Genomic DNA, 20,242 nt, shown 5'->3' with positions numbered 1-20,242 from the left:
CAGAGGGATGCTAACAGGATTGCCAGGGCAATTCAACTTCATTATTCTCTACTGAGACAAGTACGGAACAGAGAATTCAGAAAGTTGGTTTATTGTTTCGTTTACATGGAGGACAAGTGATTGTGGATGCACATGGGGGAGGCTTGCCTGTCTGACAGCAAACAAACAAACAAGTGCCTAGGCAGAGCAGCTGAGGTTAGGTGAGCCTCAGGCTTACATCTGGCCTTCAGCAGCAAGCCCTGAAGATAATCTCAGAGCTGTCCTTAGTTTAATTTGGGGCAAGATACCGTGGAAGGGCTTAGGCAGGGCTTGTAATTGCTCAGACCATTAAGGTTGCAGATAGCTGCTGACTGGAGTTCTCCTGCATGACAGTATCTAGGAATTACAGTCTGGGGTGCGATAGCCTTTCATTAACATCAGCACCCAGGATAATGATACAAGTAAAACTATTGTACTTTATTACGTTCTTGCTGTCATTTAATTGCTTGATAATAGCTTTTCATAACAATAGAGGCCTGTGGAAAGTTGGCTGGAGTAATCCCAACTGGTGTATTAACTGTAGTAAAGTTGCCATTAGCTGAGTGGGTTGTTTGGGGAGGTCATTCAGAACAGATGGCTATTATTTAGGGAAAATAGCTGCAGAAGTGCATCTCATGAGAGAGGCTGAAATTCTCATATTTAATATGAGCTATATGAAAATGCACAAAAGGGTTCCCAGGCCTGGACACACAAAGGAAACGCTGTGCTGTTGGAATGCAGTGCAGCCATTGTGTGCAGTAGATGCTGAGAGGTGGAGCCTGGTTCTTGTTTTCTTCTCAATGTGATCATATATTGTCTTCTAATGACCTTAACCAGCAGCTATCTACTTCTGGTTTGTTTCGCAAGCTGGCTTTGCATGCATGGAAACAAGCTTCACAGAGTGTAGGCGGACTACTACTTTTGAATAATAATATTAATCGATATTAATAATACATAATCCTTACATGCAAATGTGTGCTTACATATGCAAACATGGAGGTTCAAACATGGTGATGCAAATGTTAGAACATTGGTGTTTGTTAACTTTTGATGTTAAGGAACTCAAGTGGGATTTTCTTGTTATGAAAGAGCTTGTGTCTCATTTGATCACTCTGGGATGCAGTTTTAAAAAAACTAATTAGTTGTAGCGGAGTGGACTAGGAATTTTATTTGCATGAGCACTGGACAAGCTGTTTTGTAATTTAGTTGTAATTTCTAGTGTGAAGATGGGTACACAGGAGGACAAGTGTAACCATCATTTTGTTACTGGGAGGTGAGGCAGAGAAAAAATAAGAATGTTTTCCAGAGAGACATTTCATACAAATTGAAGCTGTAGCTGCCCGTCTCATTACTGTTCCATTTGTAACTCCCAACTTCCACTTAGAAATTTAGATGAATAAAAGCAAGTCGAAGTCCTGCGAAAGACTGTATTGAGCTACAAATAAATTTCTGAAGATCCCTTTCCTTCCCACCCATGCATATTAGAAATACACACAAGCCCAGCTTCCTAAATCATTCTACAATCCTCCCTGAAGAGGTCCTGTAACCTCCCAAAGAGGGGATGTAGTCTTTCAGATTGCTGCTCACCAGAGGCTGCTTTTGTTTTGGGCAGGGCGGCAGGGCTGCAGGTCCCTTGGGGCAGTTCTTCCATGCTTGTGGAGTGCTGGGATGTTGATGCAGACAACAACTGACTGTAGCATGCTGGTTTTCCTGAGCTCTTGCATTCACTGGTTTGGAGCATTTTGAAATGACTGCCATTTAATTTTAATGTTAGTTTTATTTATTTATTTTTACAAAAGGATCTGGGTCCTTCACATGGGAAACAAAGTTTAGTTTAATCTCACCTGAGGTGTGTCCTTCAAACCTCCAAATGTAACACATTTCTTTCGGGAGCTGGATGCATCAAACTTAAAAGATTCTGTTTCATTGATATATCAGTACCCAGAGGGAGTAGCAATAGGATGATACGTGCATTTCACAATTAGTTGTATAACCCCCAACAATCAGTGTGTTGTTTTACAGTGGTGTATTTCTTCTGGATGAGAAGTGTGGTGCTGTTGAAGAGCAGGCTAGTTGTGGGCTGTCTGTGCTGCATCAGCTGTGGTTAACACAGCCATACATAGGGACTCCTCCAGAAAGCACTGATATTAACGGAGGTCAAATTTGGGATCACAGTTTCTTCTGTGAGAAGGGATAGAAATTCTTAGAGGAGACATTTGGTGAGCACAGAACTCCTCTTTTGGTTGGCCTGGCAGAACTTTCAGGTGCCTCCTGGGGATGCAGGTCTCTCGGAGGGAGGTGAGTTCTGCTTCAAACCACCAGAACTTGGCAGGATTTGGGCAGGATGAGCCCATAAGCTTAGCTTTGTTGCCTGTTTCCAATCCAAAAACCGAACTCAATCTTGTTTGTGGTTTTGTGCATAATACGATGCCTTTAATCAAATTCTGCTCTAATGGTGGAGAATGTTGATATTTAAAAGCTATTTCATATAATTAAAAGTAGAGAAGAATGTATTATTTTACAATTATTCAGACTGTTGTTGATTTTTGGAACCTTTGTCAAGATATGTCAGTAGTAAACATGAATGCTCTCATTTTAACCCAGCAGTAAGGTATCATTACGTTTACAAAACCAGAACTGCACTGAGTGAAGTCTTGCTTTAATTGTACTCCAGAGTTGGCTATTTAACCTTCCTTCCCACATCTTGTCATTTTCTGCATTATGAAGCTCAAGTGAATTGCCTTAGGAAAAAGGAAAAAAGTACTAAAATGACATCAATTTTTTGGAAAAAAAATTAAAAATTAAAAGGTTAACAAAATAGCAGCACAGTGAGAGCTGGATTTGTCAGTTACGCTGACAAATGGTGAATGCTATGTTTGTGGTGTGGTGTGACACTGTGAAAGGTGTGTTTGGTGAACCTAGCACTGGCTACTTTGTTTGCCAGCTTTGTTCAGAGTGATACAGAAGCACTACCTGGTAACAGGATTTGGATGCTCTACATTTAGATGTAGCTTAATATATTCTGAATCAGGAATTTCTGTTGTTTTGCTGTAGTGTTTTCAGTCTTTGGACGTCAGAGTTGTTTATGCACTCTTCTAGCTGGCGTTTTCTTTCTCTGCTGTGGCTTTCTGAGCCAGCTCCAGCTTACCAGTGCAGCTATGGGGCCTTTTAGGAACTTGGGGATTGTGACAAAAGCTGCTTACGTAGCTGGATGGATATTGCAGCAGGCAAGCCACAAAATGGCTCCAGCTTTTAGGCTCCAGCAATACCTGAGCTTTGAGACTGACTTAAAACTGGCTGATGTGTTCAGCCTTGGCTGTGGGTTGCACTAATCCTGCATGACCCAGTGAAAAGAAGATGCAGATTTTTTTTGGGAATGGATGCAAGTTTCTGAAAATTACTCTGCTTGTGTAAGGGGAGCATGAAAGTTTATCCATATCTCGATGTGTTAATTCTAAATATTTGATTATGATACAAGGCCGTTCTTAGGCCTCTTCTATCATTTTTTAAAAAAGCATATTTATGATTAAATAACAGACAAGAAAGCAAATGATGCCCTGCCTGCTTGCCTTTTTCTCCTTGCCATTTCTTATACTTAGTGTAAAGACTAGAAAGCAGCTTTGGAGAATGCTTTTAAGAGCCATCTTTAAATCACATGGAGGTTTCCAGAGCATTTTAAAATCTAAATTAAGTGTGATGGCAACACAACCTGGAAATCGTTTCTTAGAAGTGAAAAGAAACAAAGAGTGAACAGTATGTGTTGTATGCCAGAGGGGAATTGGTATAGGTAAAAATGGATCTGTGATGACTTTAAGTACACAGTGCTTTCATGTGTGCTTGTGAGCAACCAGATGCCCATGAGCAGCAGTCAGTGCAGCCTGACCCAGCAGCACGATGGCACCAGTATGAAATTCTCTGCAGCGGGTCCCCAAATTTATGGTTTGCAGCCACTGCCTACCATGTTTATCTCACAGATCGTGCATCTTGCTTGCATGCTTGCTCTATTCCTTACTGAAATTTCACAAGAGGAATTCTTTCTTTCTTTAGCCTCCAGATAGCAGCAGAATACCTGCTGTCGATAGGTTACTACTTGATTTCCACCCTCCCAAATTTATCACGCTATTAATTCCCCTTCATAATATTAAAAATGTTAATTCAGTGTTTGCTAAGTCTCCTGTTTCCCAGTGAGAATAAGACCAAGCTGTTTAATCTTTCCACACAGCCCACTGCAATTTTTGAGAATTGTTATCATTTTGATTACTCTGTAATGCACCTCCCAGAACAATTATAAACTCTGTAAACTGAAGCTGCAGCAAGCTGTTTGTTGGAGATTCGGGCCCTTGTGAGGATGCCTGTGTAAACTTGTCTTCAGATTTGTGCTTTCTAGCCAGCTTGTGGGTTAGGTGTGCAGTTGTTTTGCAAGGCACTGAACTTCTGAGGCCCTTGCATATGGATCATTTGGGGAGGGGGAGGGGGGGGAAGGGATAGGGAAGAAAAAGCAGCTTGGACAAAGCTGGAAGGGACAGTGTGGTACTCTAAGGGAATTTAGCTGTAATCATGTAAAGTGAAGGAGTCCAGCAAAGAGTCCTGGGCAACACCTTTGAAAATTAAAGTTATGCATGACAGGAGGAAAATGAAAATGGTAAGCGTGAGAAGGACTGCTCCTGTGGGATGCAGCCTTCTGGATGACAAACTCTGCAGATGTACACTTAGGGCTCAACTTCTCTTGTTTTGTACTAGCTGTGCTCACAAACACCGAGGTGGATTAGAAGCAATGATGATTTCATATCACTGATGGCTACCCTGTGTGCTGGCAAATGGGAATTCTGAGTAAATGGCTGTCTGCCAAGTGAAGTTGGGGACTTTCTTCTTCTTTAACTGATATTGCAACATCTGAAATAATTTCCTAAATCTGTCCAAGATTCTTGTATATTATGTGAGGTTTCCCCCACTTTTGCAGATTGCATCTTTTTAATTTGTCGCTATTGGAGCTAAGGTGCACATTGTCACGACCAGACAGAGGGCATTCAGTTGTTGCTAAAATGGTTCCTTGTCTTCCTATGTATGTCTAGGAGAGAGTGCAGTAGGAGATCATCCTCTTCCACTGAGGAGGAAGCTGCTGGGTACAGGATCCGAGCTTTCACACGTCCTCCTGCTGCCAGTCTTTGCTTTCACAAGTTTGGTGAGCACATCACATGAACATGGTGGTGTACATTAATTCTCTTTATTTGGGTTCTGAGTGGGAATTGCTCCAGTAAAATCAAAATGTAGGAGAAACAACTTGTAACTATTTAACAGAGGATGGCAACAGGACAAAAATAGGGACTGTTTTTACTGTAGAAGCAGTACTACATTTGTCTGGCTATGGTGTAGGTTTTGATATGAATAGGTATGTGGGTGACTTGAAAAATTACATCAGATGCTTAGTGTGCCATGAGGTAAAGCGTATATGTTGCTACCCACGGTGACTTATTTCAAGTGTCTAATATTTGGTGCAGTATGCCGGTGGGTTACAGGAGGAAATGCTAAGCGAGGAGCTCTTATTGCTCCTCTCAGGCTTTGCAATTACAAAGAATAAAAAATTTACCAGAGTCTAAGCTCTTAGATAGTTATAAACATGGGGAGAATTAAGGGACAGGAAAGTTATAGAAGCGCAGCTAAACCACTATAATTAAGGCTGAATTGCCTTTTATTTTACAGCATCCGTGAAGCAGAATTTTTGAAATAAATGAAGTGAAAAAGCTCAAATACTGTATCGGACTTCAATTTGGTTATAACTATACACACAGATAACGTGGATTTAAGTTTACTATCTTCAGTCCTTGTGTTCTGCCTGGTGCTGGCTGGACGCCTGTGCTCAGTTACTGCTGAGCCGTGGGGCTGGGCAGCGCAGGGCTCTGCAGCACTTGCTGCATTGGCAGAAGGCTCATCAGCCTCCAGTGTGAGTTAAAAATCCCACATGTTGCAGGAACAGCCTCTGACTTTGTTCACGTTCACTTCTTGGAAAAAGATTTTTTGTCCTTGTAACTAATTTGTTCAGTACTTCATGTCCCAGTAGCCTTGCAGCCTGTCTTCTCTGGGAGCTGAGCCTACGTGGGACTCCTGTCCCTCCAGCCCACATCTCTTGGTTGGGCTCCTGCTAACTGCTTTGGAAGCCACTGGCTGTTTCCACTGAAGTTGACAGAGCTGTAGGGGCTTCAGGGATATCAAGTCCCCACAAGTTTGGTGAAAATACTTGGCTAGAGGAAAAAAAAAAAAAAAAAGTCCATGAAAGCTTCTAGAGGGGAAAGCTGGGCAGAACTCAATCTGTGCTCCTGCTGCAGGGTGGAAGCCAGGCCCAGCCAGAGAGTTTGTTATCAGCAAGGCGAGCGGGGGACGTGGGAAGAAACTGAAAGCATAGAGAGCAGGTTAGCAAATATAGGACACGGGTCTTGCTGTTTGTAAGCTTGTTTGGATCAGCAGGTTTGTAATGGGAATGAATTCCAATGTGTGAATTTCAAAGGCACCCGCTCAGCTTAGGGAGAGAGGCTTTCTGTTAGAAGAGAAAATGTGCCTTACAGAAGTAGTCTGAAGTCTTAGAAAGTGTATAATATATAAGGGAAGCAAGTGTTCTTTGTGTAGGGAATTCTCAAGCTGATGGCGACAAACAGGTGATATTCACATGTAGACTGCAGTAATTTAATTATTGCTGTATTCTGCATTATTTTCTGCTATATTATTTCTGAGAAGATGAACTAGATTAGTGGTATTGCTTAGCCCCACATTTCCTAAACGATAACTAGGTTCCTTTGAAACAGTAAGAGTGACTTAAAAATCTCAAATACATTAACTTGGGATGCCCTTATGAATTATGTCTTGAGTTATAAAGCCACAAAGTTTGGAAGCAGCTCTCAATGCTGTCCATATTGACAGTGAACTGGTTTCATGGGGAAGGGAGCAAGGCCACTTTTGATCTCTTCTGTAAGTCCTAACCAAACTGAATGTTGATTTCATCGCAGTCAAGAGAGTGAGAGAACGTGGTTTTTGTGTTGAAAGGAAACAGCAGTGAACCTTCTTCCTCTTTCTAAATTCCTTTTCATGTGTGCTTTACTGACTATTTGTAACCATCTGCTACAGTGCTGTGCACTCTGAGCTTGTTTAACATTTAAGATTTTCTGTTAGTTCTCTGGCTGTGGGGAAGAGCTGGAGGAAGAGGCATCCCCTAGAACTGACCAAGAAATCATACCGAGGATTGAAAACTTCGCTGGACATTTAATTTCTTAAATACTTTTCACTGCAAAATTTCGTTAAGGTTAAAGCAATTTAAAGTAGTCTATAAATACGGAAATAGTATGAACGTTTACACAGATGAGCACTGCTTTTACCTTCACTTGCTTTTGTATGGAACATAGCATTAAACTCCAAAAAGAGCTAGCTGTAGGTGTGTTTGATGCCTAAGTAGGATAATTCTGAATTATGACTTGCGTTAAAAAGTAAAAAAAAAATCCTTTTCAGGTGTAAGACAAGAAGGAATGGGGAGAGATGTGCTTATTATATTCAAGAACCGTGATGCATAAGCATCAATGATTCCATTTGTTTTATATATCTGCTTGTCACTTTAATGGTTTATTATCAGAGATCCAGTCAAAATTGGTGATAAAAAGAACGTAGTTTTATACTTTGATTCAAAGTCTGCAGCAGATATGCCAGCAGAAAGGATAAATAAAGCATGGAGAATATGCTGTTAATAAGGGAAATACAAGTAGTTTTGAGTGTATCTCACGTACCTTTTCTTTATTTTGATTTTGAGCAGAGTGCTGAATGCACTTAAATTATTAAGTCAAAGTGAGTAGTACCTTGAACATTGGATGAAATATTACCTTCCAAAGCAAGCTTGGGTTTGTTCTCATAAATCTATTCTTAAAAAACATTTTCAGGAAAAAAATAATAGTTCTGGTCCTTTCTCCTTTTGTGTTGTGCAGAAGAAACGCCCTACTTATAAACAAGAGCCTCCTTGCTATTCACTGCAATTCGCAGTTCCGAAGGAGGGAGTGTTCTGGACAGTTATGTAGCTTCAGGGTTGTGTGTTACTTTGTCTTTCAATGGCTGAACAAAATGTATAGGTGAGGGAATGTGGTATGGCTAAATATAGTTCAGTTCTATTACTCTTTCTGATGGCAAAAAGCTTTGGCTGGCCGAGCAATTGGCTGATTAAAGGTCAGCCGGTGCTGGGTCAGTCAATTAAACTGTCTTGTGCCCTTTTGGGCCAATCGCTTCATCTGAATGTAGGCACGTACAGGAGAGCCTCAATTAAGTGTTTAACAGTAGAATTGCTGTGTGTACAACTGGATTCAGCGCCTCAGGTTTTCTTTGTTGGCACCTTTTTTTCTCATGGCAGGAAGAGAAAGAGATGCAGTGACTTTGCAACAGCGCATGTGCCATTTTGAGTACCTTGGACGTGGTAGGCTTGAGATGGCATCTTTGTGCTTGGTCAGCTCTGTGATCACATCTCCATTCCTTCTGTACGACCAACCCATAAGAAACACGTGGAGACACACACACACGCACACAACCAAACCAACAATAAAAACCCTCTAGTACATACGCTTAAAAACTTCAGTGACAGAAATATTTGTGGAAGCCAGGCCACCTTTTTATACCTTTTTGCCTGAGAGACTAGGTGTGTCTGGATCATGTTAACTTGTCATGGACATCGTTGCTACTTCTCACCTGCGGCGTTAAAGCTAACTGCCTCTTACTGAAGTTTTGTAGGACAGATCGATTTGGAGACCGTGGTAGAGAGAAAAAACTATCTTGGTCTGTTTCACTTAGTACCATAACACAAACATGATGAGAAAATCCATTGCAAGGAAGAATCCATATTTGTTTTAGGCACAAGCCTGTTCTTACCCATTGATCAGCAGATCCAGGTGCTGCTGGGGGTCTGTGTGTATAATCTCAAAATCTGCAGTGCAGTGTTCTGTGCTGCTCGGGCCAGCTGAGCCTGGCAGGCAGGTGCTGCCTGATTCTGTGCCCCAGAAATGCCTAGGGACAGCCAGCTGGGTGGGAGAGCAGTGGTAAAGCTCAGGGTGAGCTGGGGAGGGAGTGCGGCCAGGAGGTGATTAGCAGGCCAGGCAGGTGTGGCTGGTGTGTGGTGCTGCGGGCTGGAGGAACTGCTGGCCCTGCTGGTGGGAGGAACGGGGGCCTCGGTGCTATTGATTTCAGTTGCTTCTGGGAATACTTTGTGCTTGTGTGACTAATGGCTGCCTGAAGTCTCTAGGCAAAAGAAAAAATGTTTAATATAATCAGAGGAAAAGCTAGATTTTCTTTTCTGAAGGCAAGCGCATGGATGGACCTCCTGATCTTTCCAGAAAAAAATGAGTAACGACTGGCACAAAACCCTGACAGGCATCTGTGGGGAAAGAAAGGAGAACAAAAGGGCAGAGGGAGCAATTCTGTGGTCTCAGAAGGGAGGAGGAACTGAACCAGGCAGCCCCGTACCACAGCAGGTAGAAGCACTGGGAGGCCTTTTAGTTGCTCTTTGGAACATGTCTTTGTGTTCCAGCGTTCAGTCTTGAGCTGGCAAGTTTGTCACACAACCCCAGGGGAGCCTTTGCCATTAAGCTGCGTTTCCTGTGCCACCTCCAGACTGTGATTTTGTGTAATCCTCCCGTGGCCCAAGCTGGCTGCAGAGAAGGCTGTCCTGGTGCTGCTGTGCTGCTGGGCCTCATGCAGGAGCGACGCCTGCCTCTGTTTAGTTCTCTGCCTGCAGTCTTGCTCTGGAGAGTTCTGAGATGTGTCTGAGTGGGACCTGAGGAGACCAAATTGCACCTCGCTGGATCAAGACTGAATATCTCAAAGCATACATGTAAGTGAATTGCCTTTGAGATATCTAAGACATTTTGGACTGGCTACATGTGCTCTGTAAATGCACTGTCTGCTGGTCATGGTTTAGGGCACGTATGTGAGAGCTGAAGCATGCAGGTGTAATTCATATTGCAGCTCTTTGCTTAAGTACCTGTTCAGACACCCCAGACAGCTTATGAGCACTCATTTTTAGTACCATTCTCTGGATGCCTGAGATTTACAGTTCGCTTGTTATGGAATATATGCTAATGTGGCAAAGAGACTGCTTCCACAGAAACACATTACTCTCTAATTTAGAGTGCTGCTCTATGGAAGCATCCATTTGAACAGGATTTGCTGGCACACGGTGACCTTCCATTGCCCCTGGTCTGGATGTTCCTGATGTGTCTTATGCCTTCATGGTCTTCAGAACAAGTGCAGTAAGGACATTCAATTTCTGTGCAGGCAGATTTTCATTGGAGCATTAGTCTGGTGTGGAATGCTGGTGTAAGTGAAGGAACGTAAACAAAATCATGCTTGTGTTACAAATATCCAAACTGCTGGGACAGGGTTGCAAAAAGAAAAAAAAAAGCTGGAATAGGGGGAAATGCAAAGTTAAAAGACTGTATTGGGAACAAAAATAAGTTTGTGTTTTAAGTGCATTTCATCACTTTACTGTGCCCAGTGGATGGGATATAAAGAGCAGAGTGTGCACTCTGAAGCAAGTAGTTGCTCATCCTTTGCTGCTTTCCTGAATGTCTCACAACCTATTCCCTCCCCTTTGCTCCAAGTGCTGTCCCTATTCCTTGCTCTCTGTGGCTTTTGAAATCTCAAAGGCAGCATGTATGAGTGGAAATGGTATTTCCAGAAGAAGAGAAACCAGCTAGTGCCTGGCAATGTCTGGAGCCCATAATGCTGCATGTGGCCCATAGCCCGTTCTTTGTTCTCTGGATCCACTCCTTTTTCTTGGGGCTTTTTTTGATGAACAGCTGAGTGCACTAGATGGTCACGCTTGAGCGCTTGTTATTTGTGACAATTAGCAGAGGGTTGCATAGTGTGCACATGTTCAGGGGGATCCAGTGTATCCTCCTGCGAGGCCAGAAAGCAGACATATGCCCTTTAAAACCATTGTGCTTCTTAGAGTCAACAAGAGAGCCTAGCTTCAGCTTTATTAATACAAGGCGGCTGCTGCTGCTATGGCTGGAAACCCCTCGTGCAAAAATGGGGACCCTGAGGAGCAATGCTGGATCCTCTGCTTGTGAATAAGGCAAATAAGAATTCCTTGGTAAGAATGGGACTTAACTTTCACAGTATGCAGGGGCCTGTTCATTTTGCATCTCTAGTTTCCCAGTTATGTTTTTATTATCTGACTGGGTTTTGCAACTGAAATAACCATGGGCTTGTGAATACTTGCCCTCACTTTCAGTTCAGTCTGTTGTAAGCAGTATAATCTCGAGAACATGTAAGAAAAAAGAAACTAGAGATCCATGTGTATAAAAAAACCTTCCTGTAACGCCAAGGAAGTGTGCAAATGTCAGGCAGAGAGGAACTTCTGTTACACTGAGCAGGGAGAAGATGCATTAGTGAATTAGGATGTTTCTGTCCCTTGGAAGGCAAATAGCCCACTCAGCCTTCTGCTCTAAGAATGGCAAGACACTGAGCTGTATGGCTGAGTGCAGAGCAGCTGTTGAGCTGTATAGCGTGGTGGTCTTTTGGTGATTTAACCAGTAATTTTTTTTCCTTCAGTTAATCATCTGTAATAGATGGACATAGATGAATAGAGGGGAGATCTGACTTGTGAGCAAACAATGACTGAACAAGGAGGTTTTGCCTAATGCCATTCCAACGCTCTCTAGCCAGCACAGCCTGCTTTGCAGGCACAGGAGCAATCTGGTGTTTTACTCTGATGCAGACCTCTGTAATGTGTGTGGATCAAATACTCATTATTCAGGCAGGGGAAATATGACATCTCAATTAGGCAGGGAGTTGTTCATGCTTGTGTGTATGCTGTATGGAGGTAATGTATTAGGCAGGCTAGGGGAATTTTTTTAATACATTCTCATTTTTATAGTCCATTTTGAACATGAATGTACATGGTAATTTTTTTCTTTCTTGGTTAATGTTTTTTTAATGATCCTTGGTATGACTGTCAGATACACGCAGTTCTGCCCTTGGTACTTTGGTTCTATATGTGCCCCTGTAGGATCAAGGATTTACAGAAGCTGATGGGAGTCTTGGCTATATAAAGAATACAGGATTAAGCTACAGAATACTCAGTTTACCATGTTAATTTAAGAGTGAAAACTCTTACTGAAGAAGGAGGAAATAAGGTTTTATGAGCTCTGAATGAAAATAGCAGTATTCTGTCTGTCCATGAATCTGTTATTCTTTCTTCCTTTCTTTTTACCTGCATGAATGTGACGTTTTTAATTTGTGGTCTTGTAAAGTAATTTCTATGTATTTTATTAAACTACGAAACAGTAAGTGCAATAGAGACAGCTGGCATCTCCTTAGCAGGGATTCTTCAGAGATGCATTACTTTTCTGTATGTTCTAACCTCTACTTTCTCTTCTTTACGTTCTCTTTGCTGATGTTCCGCTTTAATAGGACTCATCACTTTAGTTTGAGAACGTCAGAGTTTGTAAATAAGAATTCTCTAAGTGAGGTGGTGGAGTCACTGTCCCTGGAGGTGTTCAGGAAATAAACATTAGATTGTTGTACAGAGGGATGTGGTTTACTAGGAAATGTTGGTGACAGGTGGATGGTTGGACTGGATGATCTTTAGAGGTCTTTTCCAATTTTGGTGATTCTGTGAGTTTGTTCTAACTTTATTTGCTTTCTTCTTGACTCTTAATTATTTTTTTTTCCCCCGAATACTCTTTCAATATTAAAAATCTTTTAACTATGCTTGAAAGAAGATGATGACTTGTAATTTTTTGATTGCTGAGTCAGTGTTTTTCCCATCTGTTTTGGGGAAAATAAGGATGAAGCCCAGTGGTGCCTTGGCTGGGTCACCAGAGCAGAGCCAGGTAAAATACAGCAGCTAGCTGAACACTGGGGAGTGAGGATGCAGTGCCAGACCATGTACAGATATGGCTCCAATTTTGGTGCCCTAGATTTATGCCCACAGTTAAAAGCAGGTCTAATCTGTGGATAGTAGGACTACTTCAAATGTTTACAGAATCACAGAATGCCCGGAGTTGGAAGGGACCTCAAGGGTCATGAATCTCCAACCCCCCTGCCACATGCAGGGCCACCAACCTCCGTATTTAATGCTGCCCAGGGCTCCATCCAATCTGGCCTTTAACACGTCCAGGAATGGGGCATGCACAACCTCTCTGGGCAGCCTGTTCCAGCACCTCACCACTCTCACAGTAAGGAACTTCCCCCTGCCATCCTACCTAAATCTTCCCTCCCTCAACTTACAACCATTTCCCCTTGTCCTGCTGTTATCTACCCTTTCAAAGATTGATTCCCCTTCTTTTGTAGGCTCCCTTTAGGTATTGGAAGGCTGCAATGAGGTCACACCACAGCCTTCTTTTCTCCAGGCTGAACAACCCCAGCTCCCTCAGCCTGTCTTCCCAGGGCAGGTGTTCCAGTCCCCTCATCATCTTCATGGCTCTCCTCTGGACCCTCTCCAACAGCTCCCTGTCTTTCTTGTCCTGGGGGCTCCAGACCTGGGCACAGTATGCAGATGGGGCCTCACCAGAGCAGAGTTGAGGGGGACAATCACCTCCCTGTCCCTGCTGGCCTCTCCTCTTCTGATGAAGCCCAGGATACCATTTGCTTTCTGAGCTGCAAGAGCACACTGCTGGCTCATGTTAAGCTTTTCATCTATCAAGACCCCCAGGTCCTTCTCTGCAGGGTTGCTCTCAAGGACTGCTCCTTCCAGTCTGCATTGATGCCTGGGATTCCTCCAACCCCAGTGCAAAACGTTGCACTTTACTATGTTGAACCTCATTAGGTTCACCCGGGCCCACATTTCAAGCCTGTTGAGGTCCCTCTGAAAGGCATCCCTTTAGTTTTGGACTAGCTTGATGAGCTGAGGGTGCAGTTGATCACAGACAAAAATTTGGGCTGTTAATTGACAACTACAAAACTTAGGTTTCCAAGGTCAGATATCACCTATGAAACCCAGGGCTTCAACTTGTAAGGAGGAATGGTGTTTGTTTTTTTTTTTTTTTTTTTTCTTTGTTTTTTTTTTTTTTAAATAAAATAAAAATAAATCCTAACAGTGGTAGCCATAAGACTCTCCTCATTTAAATTGAGAAGGATGGTGTGATGTATCTCTATATAAACATTGAGTTTCTACATGTTCTATTTATGAAAATAAAGGCAGCCAGTGTTTATGTGCAGTCAAATAGCAGATTCAGGGCATCGGTGATACCAATGATCACACAACAGCTAGTGTTGGTGAAATGTGTCACATTCATATGACTGCTAGGAGTATTGCTGTAGTAAAGAGTAGCCCACAGCCTGCATAGGGATGGGGAGTTAACGTAGCCAGCTTATCCTTTCAGTATATTAGCAGCTCATGTGAAGCAGTGTCAAAACTCAGTCCCAGAGTGTAATCTGTTCAGTGTTTGCTTCTTTCAGGGTTACAGGAAACATTCTGTCCCAAAGGAATGATGTGTATAATAACTGGTGAGAAATGCTGGATGAGATGTTTGGTTTGTGTTTGATAAGAGATTAGATACATTTGGCATAAAATATGGTGGTAGCTAATTTTCCAGTGAACGTATCCATAAATTGTCGAGGATTATTTATCAGCTGAGCAGACTGGTGTTTTTGGTGGCATTGAGATCTTATGGAGTCACAAGATTTAACAAACACTACTGGCTGTTGACTGATAGCTTTTACAAAGGAATCAAAATGAACCATTGCTGCAGCTATGAGATACTGTGCCTTTCCATAGAAATGTTGCAGGTTTCATGAAATCACTGGAGCGCAACCTTCCTCCCTTCAACCCAGCCTCCAAAATGTGGTTTATGTAATAGATTCTTCATGTCAGTAGAAAGTTTGACAAAAGCTGCATGAGAAGATGCATAATGATTAAAAACAGCGTGGAAACCTTGTATCACTATGTGCACCTTGAGATTGTTGCAATGCAGTTCTTTCTGTCTGGATATCTCTATGACATGTTCCCAAAAGAATATGAAACAATCGATCTGAATTGCATCTGGATTATGGTGTTTGGTTTTATTTTTGTAGGAAATCTGGTCTGTAACATAGAACAAAATATTTTCACTACATTTTGAATTATTATACCTTTGCCAGCATTAAATGCAGCAGTGGTATCTTTTTTTTTTCCTTTTTCTTTGTTCTGTAGTTGAGATTTTTAGATAAATAATTTGGGGGTATGTTGAAAAAATAATCACTGTGTAAAACATTGATTTAATTTAAACAACGCCATCAACAAAATTGCATGTTAAGAGAAAATATGTTGTCTGTTACACTGTTCAGGAAGCTCTTGTTTAGTTAAACATATATTTACTTATAGTTTATACAAGAGGATTTCTCTAATGGCTGTTTTGGTGTTGTTGCACTGTTACCTACATGCTGTAGAAAGGAAGTGCTGTGAGTGTATTATGAAGTTGCCTGAACAAACTCTGCCTTGAGTGATGTCAGTTATTTACCTTCCGAGGGAACTGTTGCGTTATTAGGGACTGAGAGAATGCAGACTGGAGGTGGAAGAATGCAAATATGCATATTTCAGGTGGGACCAACAGAAAGTGACCTTTTATTTAAAAGTGGATGGCTTAGTTAGGCAAAGAACAACAGTTTTTAACTTATACATTATTTCAAACAATGACTACACTTTTTAAATTCAGAAGATACCTCTTTGGTGCTAGTTTTTGAGCTGGAGGTTACACAAGTTAACGCACAACACTGTTGGAGGTTATGGGACTCCTACCAGTCCTAACCCCTCTAAGCTCTGTCTGCAAGTGCTGTGTGTCCACAGGCAGTCTAAATAGTTATGAATTGTTCTTAAGAAATGCTTACAGTGCATTTTCTATTTCACATGCACATCTTTGTAGAATGATGATGTAAATAAATATTACTAATTAACTATGAGGGCTGAACATTTCTTGTGATGGGCAATTGAGAGTGCTGCTTATTTAGTTCATCATCATTAAGTTGGAGAAAAAAATACTTATCCCTGAATAATAAATTGGTTTGCTGCATCTGTGAAATTGAATTAACGCTATAGTTTTATTGACTGTAAAGTAAATCCTTGTTTGAGATGCTTCCTTAAATTTGAGTGAGAATGTATCTAGATTTAAGTTAAGGTTTAAGAGAATGAATCTGTATTGGCCGGAAGGGTGGATAGTTAGTGAAATGGAACAAGACGAATTCTTAGTTAATGGGAGATGAATTCTCTGTCCTACAAACTGCAGGTCAAATTCTGCCTTCTGCTAAAGATTTCTGATGAATTATTACGGTTTTATGGTATAAACACCATAGCTATTTTTTTTCCTAGCTCTCCTGAAAGTTTGTATTAGAATGCTAGCTTCTCTTGAGTACCTAGATACTTCCTGCGGGGTTGATAATGGTAAGTTATTGATGCATTTTGACAGCGTTTCAAACAAGTTGTTTCTGTGAAAGAGAAGTATATAAAATTTAGCCTTCTAGAAGTTAACGTGTAATTTGTCATTATAGCAACAGTAAGGCAAGACTTCAATGTTTCTCATTTTTCTGAGCAGTAAAACACGCTTTTTTTATCTCTGTGAGACACTTTCTGCTTGTGGTGCAGAAGAGGAAAGTTCAGTTGCTGGAAGTTGCTGAGCGCTCGGAGCTTGCAGAGCTGAGGGTGTGCAGGTGTGTGCTGGGAGCGGGCGAGTGGTGGCTGTGCCTCTCCTGGGTTCTTCTCAAAGGAAAATTGTTGGAGATGAGGTTGATTGCAGTCTCCTGATCTGCTCTGTTTCATTTTTCACTTGGCTGCCCAACTGACCCAAGTTATCTGACTTCTGTGTTCTTTCTTGGCTCATTCTGAATGCACTTGCTGCTCAGAAGATTTCAACAGTAATTATGTCAACAAAAAGTATTACATTCTGCAGTAAAGCCAAATGCTACATTGCCTGGATATTCCTGATTTTAATTTTCTAGGGCATGTATTTGACTCAGAATTAAATATAACAGGAATCCTGTGTGCAAGCAAAAATACTGTATGCACTGAGTATTTCAAAACCAAGCCTGGGATATATATATATATATATTTTTCCTCATCCATTTTTTTAGTGCAAGCTATTAAACATTCCATCTTACAGGACAAGGCTCTTTGATATAAGGTTAATATGAAAGCTTTTCTAATATTAACCCCAATATTGTTTTCTTCACTTTCTACAACATTTGTGAAAACTGCTTGCAGTGATGTTCACCAGAGTAATCTTGGTACTATAAGCCCAATAAAAGTCACTTGTTTTATCCACCCCGCACAGCGATTAGCACCCATTTTATTTTTCATTTTATAAGTACAAAAATTTAAGCAACATCTATATTTAAGCATATGGAATATTTCCAGCTGACAGTGCAGAAGTATGTGTTTTAAATGAATACTTAACAACAAATGAACCTGATGTATTCAGTGGCATCCGGTGGACTCTGAAGGGTGATGGCCAGCAGGGAAAGCAAAGTGATTATTCCCCTCTATTCTGCTCTTGTGAGGAGTACTGTGTCCAAGCCATGGGGTCCCAGTGCAGGAGAGACGTGGAGCTGTTGTAGTGGGTCCATAGAAGGGCCATGAAAAAGGTGAAAAGGCTGTGGCACCTCTCTTATGAGGAGAAGTTAAGAGGGTTGAGCTTGTGTAGCTTGGAGAAGAGCAGGCTTGGGAAGATCTCATTGCAGCCTTTCAGTATTTGAAGGAAGTGTGCAAGCAGATAGGGAACCAAAATTTTGCTTGGTCTGATAGTGACAGGACAAGGCAGAATGGCTTTAAAGTAGAGGAGGGGAGATTTAGGATAGATGTTACAAAGAAATTTTTTAATCGTAGGCTGGTGGAGCAGGCTGCCCAGAGAGGTTGTGGATGCCTCATCTCTGGAGGCATTCCAGGGCAGGTTGGGTGGCATCCTGGGCAGCCTGATGTGGAGGCTAGCAGTCCTGCCCATGGTGGGAGGGTTGGAGCTGGTTCATCTGTAAGGTTCCTTCCGACGTATGGTAAAGGAAACAGTGAAGGTAACAGAAAAACTGTTTTAGTTGAAGAAGAGGAATAAGAAAAAATGAGACTTGGAGTCAAAGTGGGAAATGTATATTTGAGAATGTCAGTGGAAATAAATGCTTTGAGAATGTCTGTGCAGTGTAAGCATTTCTGATGAGTAGCCATGAAGGTGAATGGGGAACAACTGAGTATACATGGTTGCCAGAAGAATGAAATACAATTAGTTAAGGAGTGTTAAAAAAAAAAAAAAAGAGAGAGAGAGAGAGAGAAAACAAAAAGGAGAGAACCTTATGGGAAGAAGAAAACAGAGAAATTATGGAGAGATGGGGAAGATAAAGTAGGAAAAAGGAAATAACAAGAGTGAGCAACAAGGAATGTTCAAGAAGGAAGAAATAATGAGCAGACTTGTGAATCACAATGGTGAAGAAGGAAATAAGAATTTTTAAAATCACACATACATCTTTACCTTTCTGCTATTGCAGGTGAATGAAGCAAACTATCATATTAGTGAAATGGCATCTTAAAGCTTAAATCAGGATTTATGCTGGTGAAACCCCTGGCTTCTGGGTCAGGTCTTATCAGCCTGCCTGTGTGGTCCAGGGCTGTAGCAGCCATTGTTAGTATGAGGATAAGGAGAGGGTGGTGAATGAGCCCATCATCCCTGCAACCACTTTGTCAGACTGGTGAACATCAGTAATAATTTACAGATATGATACGATATTTTCTCCAATGTTGGCTGGCCACAGCTGTTGTAGAAACATTTATCCATGTTTTTATTGTATTTGTGCTTGCTGCTTAGCTCCTATCTGCAAGCATACCTGAAGCAACTTTTCTCCTAGCAGCCAGAAATAGATAGAAAATGCAAATGAAGCTAAATGATGTTGTACCAATCTCCTTACATAGTCTAATTCACTGAAATTGTCTGTCTCCATTTTTTACTGAGCTGCCTTCTTGGGTTTTTAGCAGGTTTTCCAGCAGTTCTGCTCTCTCTGTGCTGCAATAAAGGAGGTTTGAGAGCAGGGCAGATCTGAACTGTGCTACCTCATGGGTCTGAGGAACAGAGGAGGGAGGAGAGCTAGCATACAGATATGCAATAATCCTGGCACTAACAGATGCGCAGGGAATTGTGTGCTCCTGAAACTTAATAACAGTGATGCCAGTGACATTTTTTGGCATAAGAAAAGACCCACTGAAGCCTGGAGTGACAATGGCTGCTGAACGTTCCTTTTACGACTTAAGCTTTTGCAATCCTGTGCAGCAGACAGAAGGAGAAAAAGAGAACTTAAACAGTTCAAATGCTGACAGTTGGCATTGCTAAGAAAATGGATGTAAATGGCATAAAATTAACAGATTACGTCCTGCCAAGTTTCTTCTTAATTGATGTCATTCAGACCTCCTCAGCCAGGCATTGTAACAGTGGAAATTCAGCCTCCCCAAGGTTCTTTGCTGCTTAAATAAGAGAATGCAACTCCTCAGTAAGTTGGAGATCTGGACCAATTTTTTCTTGAAATTCTGACTTGATAATGCTTTGGGGCTCAATCTTGCAGAGTGCTGTGCATCTCAGCCCCTGCAATTTCAGAGGTAGGTGAGGCACTCAGCCCCATTGCATAATCAGGCTTTTGTTCCAGCCATTCATCTCACACTGCATGGTGTGTGTTTTCTGCATGGAGCATGGAATGAAAAGGTATGTGGGTAATATGTGACAGCTGCCTGTAATTTCCCCTTCTCCTTATGGACTTCAGCGTTACTTTTGTTGAAAGTGAAGTCAGTGGCAGTTTACAAATCCAATAATACAACATTGTGATTTCTCTTTGAAATTCATATATCAGATCTAGTCCCACTTTGCAGCAAACAAATGTGCAAGAAATGTTAGTATGTGGAATTAGAACATAATTACAGTTTTTGTTTAAAAGAAAATAAATGGCAGTCTGTTCTACATACTTGCTTGATGGATACTAAGGGAGCCATTGTGGTTTTTTTTATGTTGCTGACCTGCTAATTAAAGAGGCCTTAAGAAAGACTAGGAGTGGAGGATGTTTTGTGGCTTATTCTGTGCAAGTCCCTGAATTGTATTTGACAGATCTAAGTATAATACTTTAAAACATTGCATGGTGTATTTGGGATTGAGTGATTAACACAAGGGCATTGAGATTTGGTTTTTATTTTGCTATGGAATTGTTTGACCTACCTGTTTCAATTTTCCTATCTCCAGAATTAGTTAAGCTTCAGAGTATGCTTCTTTAA

Source organism: Lagopus leucura, unplaced genomic scaffold (genome assembly GCF_019238085.1).
Source record: "Lagopus leucura isolate 7727_CA_CO unplaced genomic scaffold, USGS_WTPT01 Super-Scaffold_100017, whole genome shotgun sequence".
Lineage (NCBI taxonomy): Eukaryota > Metazoa > Chordata > Aves > Galliformes > Phasianidae > Lagopus > Lagopus leucura.
The sequence above is the reverse complement of the archived record's forward strand: the minus strand, read 5'-3'. Positions refer to the sequence as shown.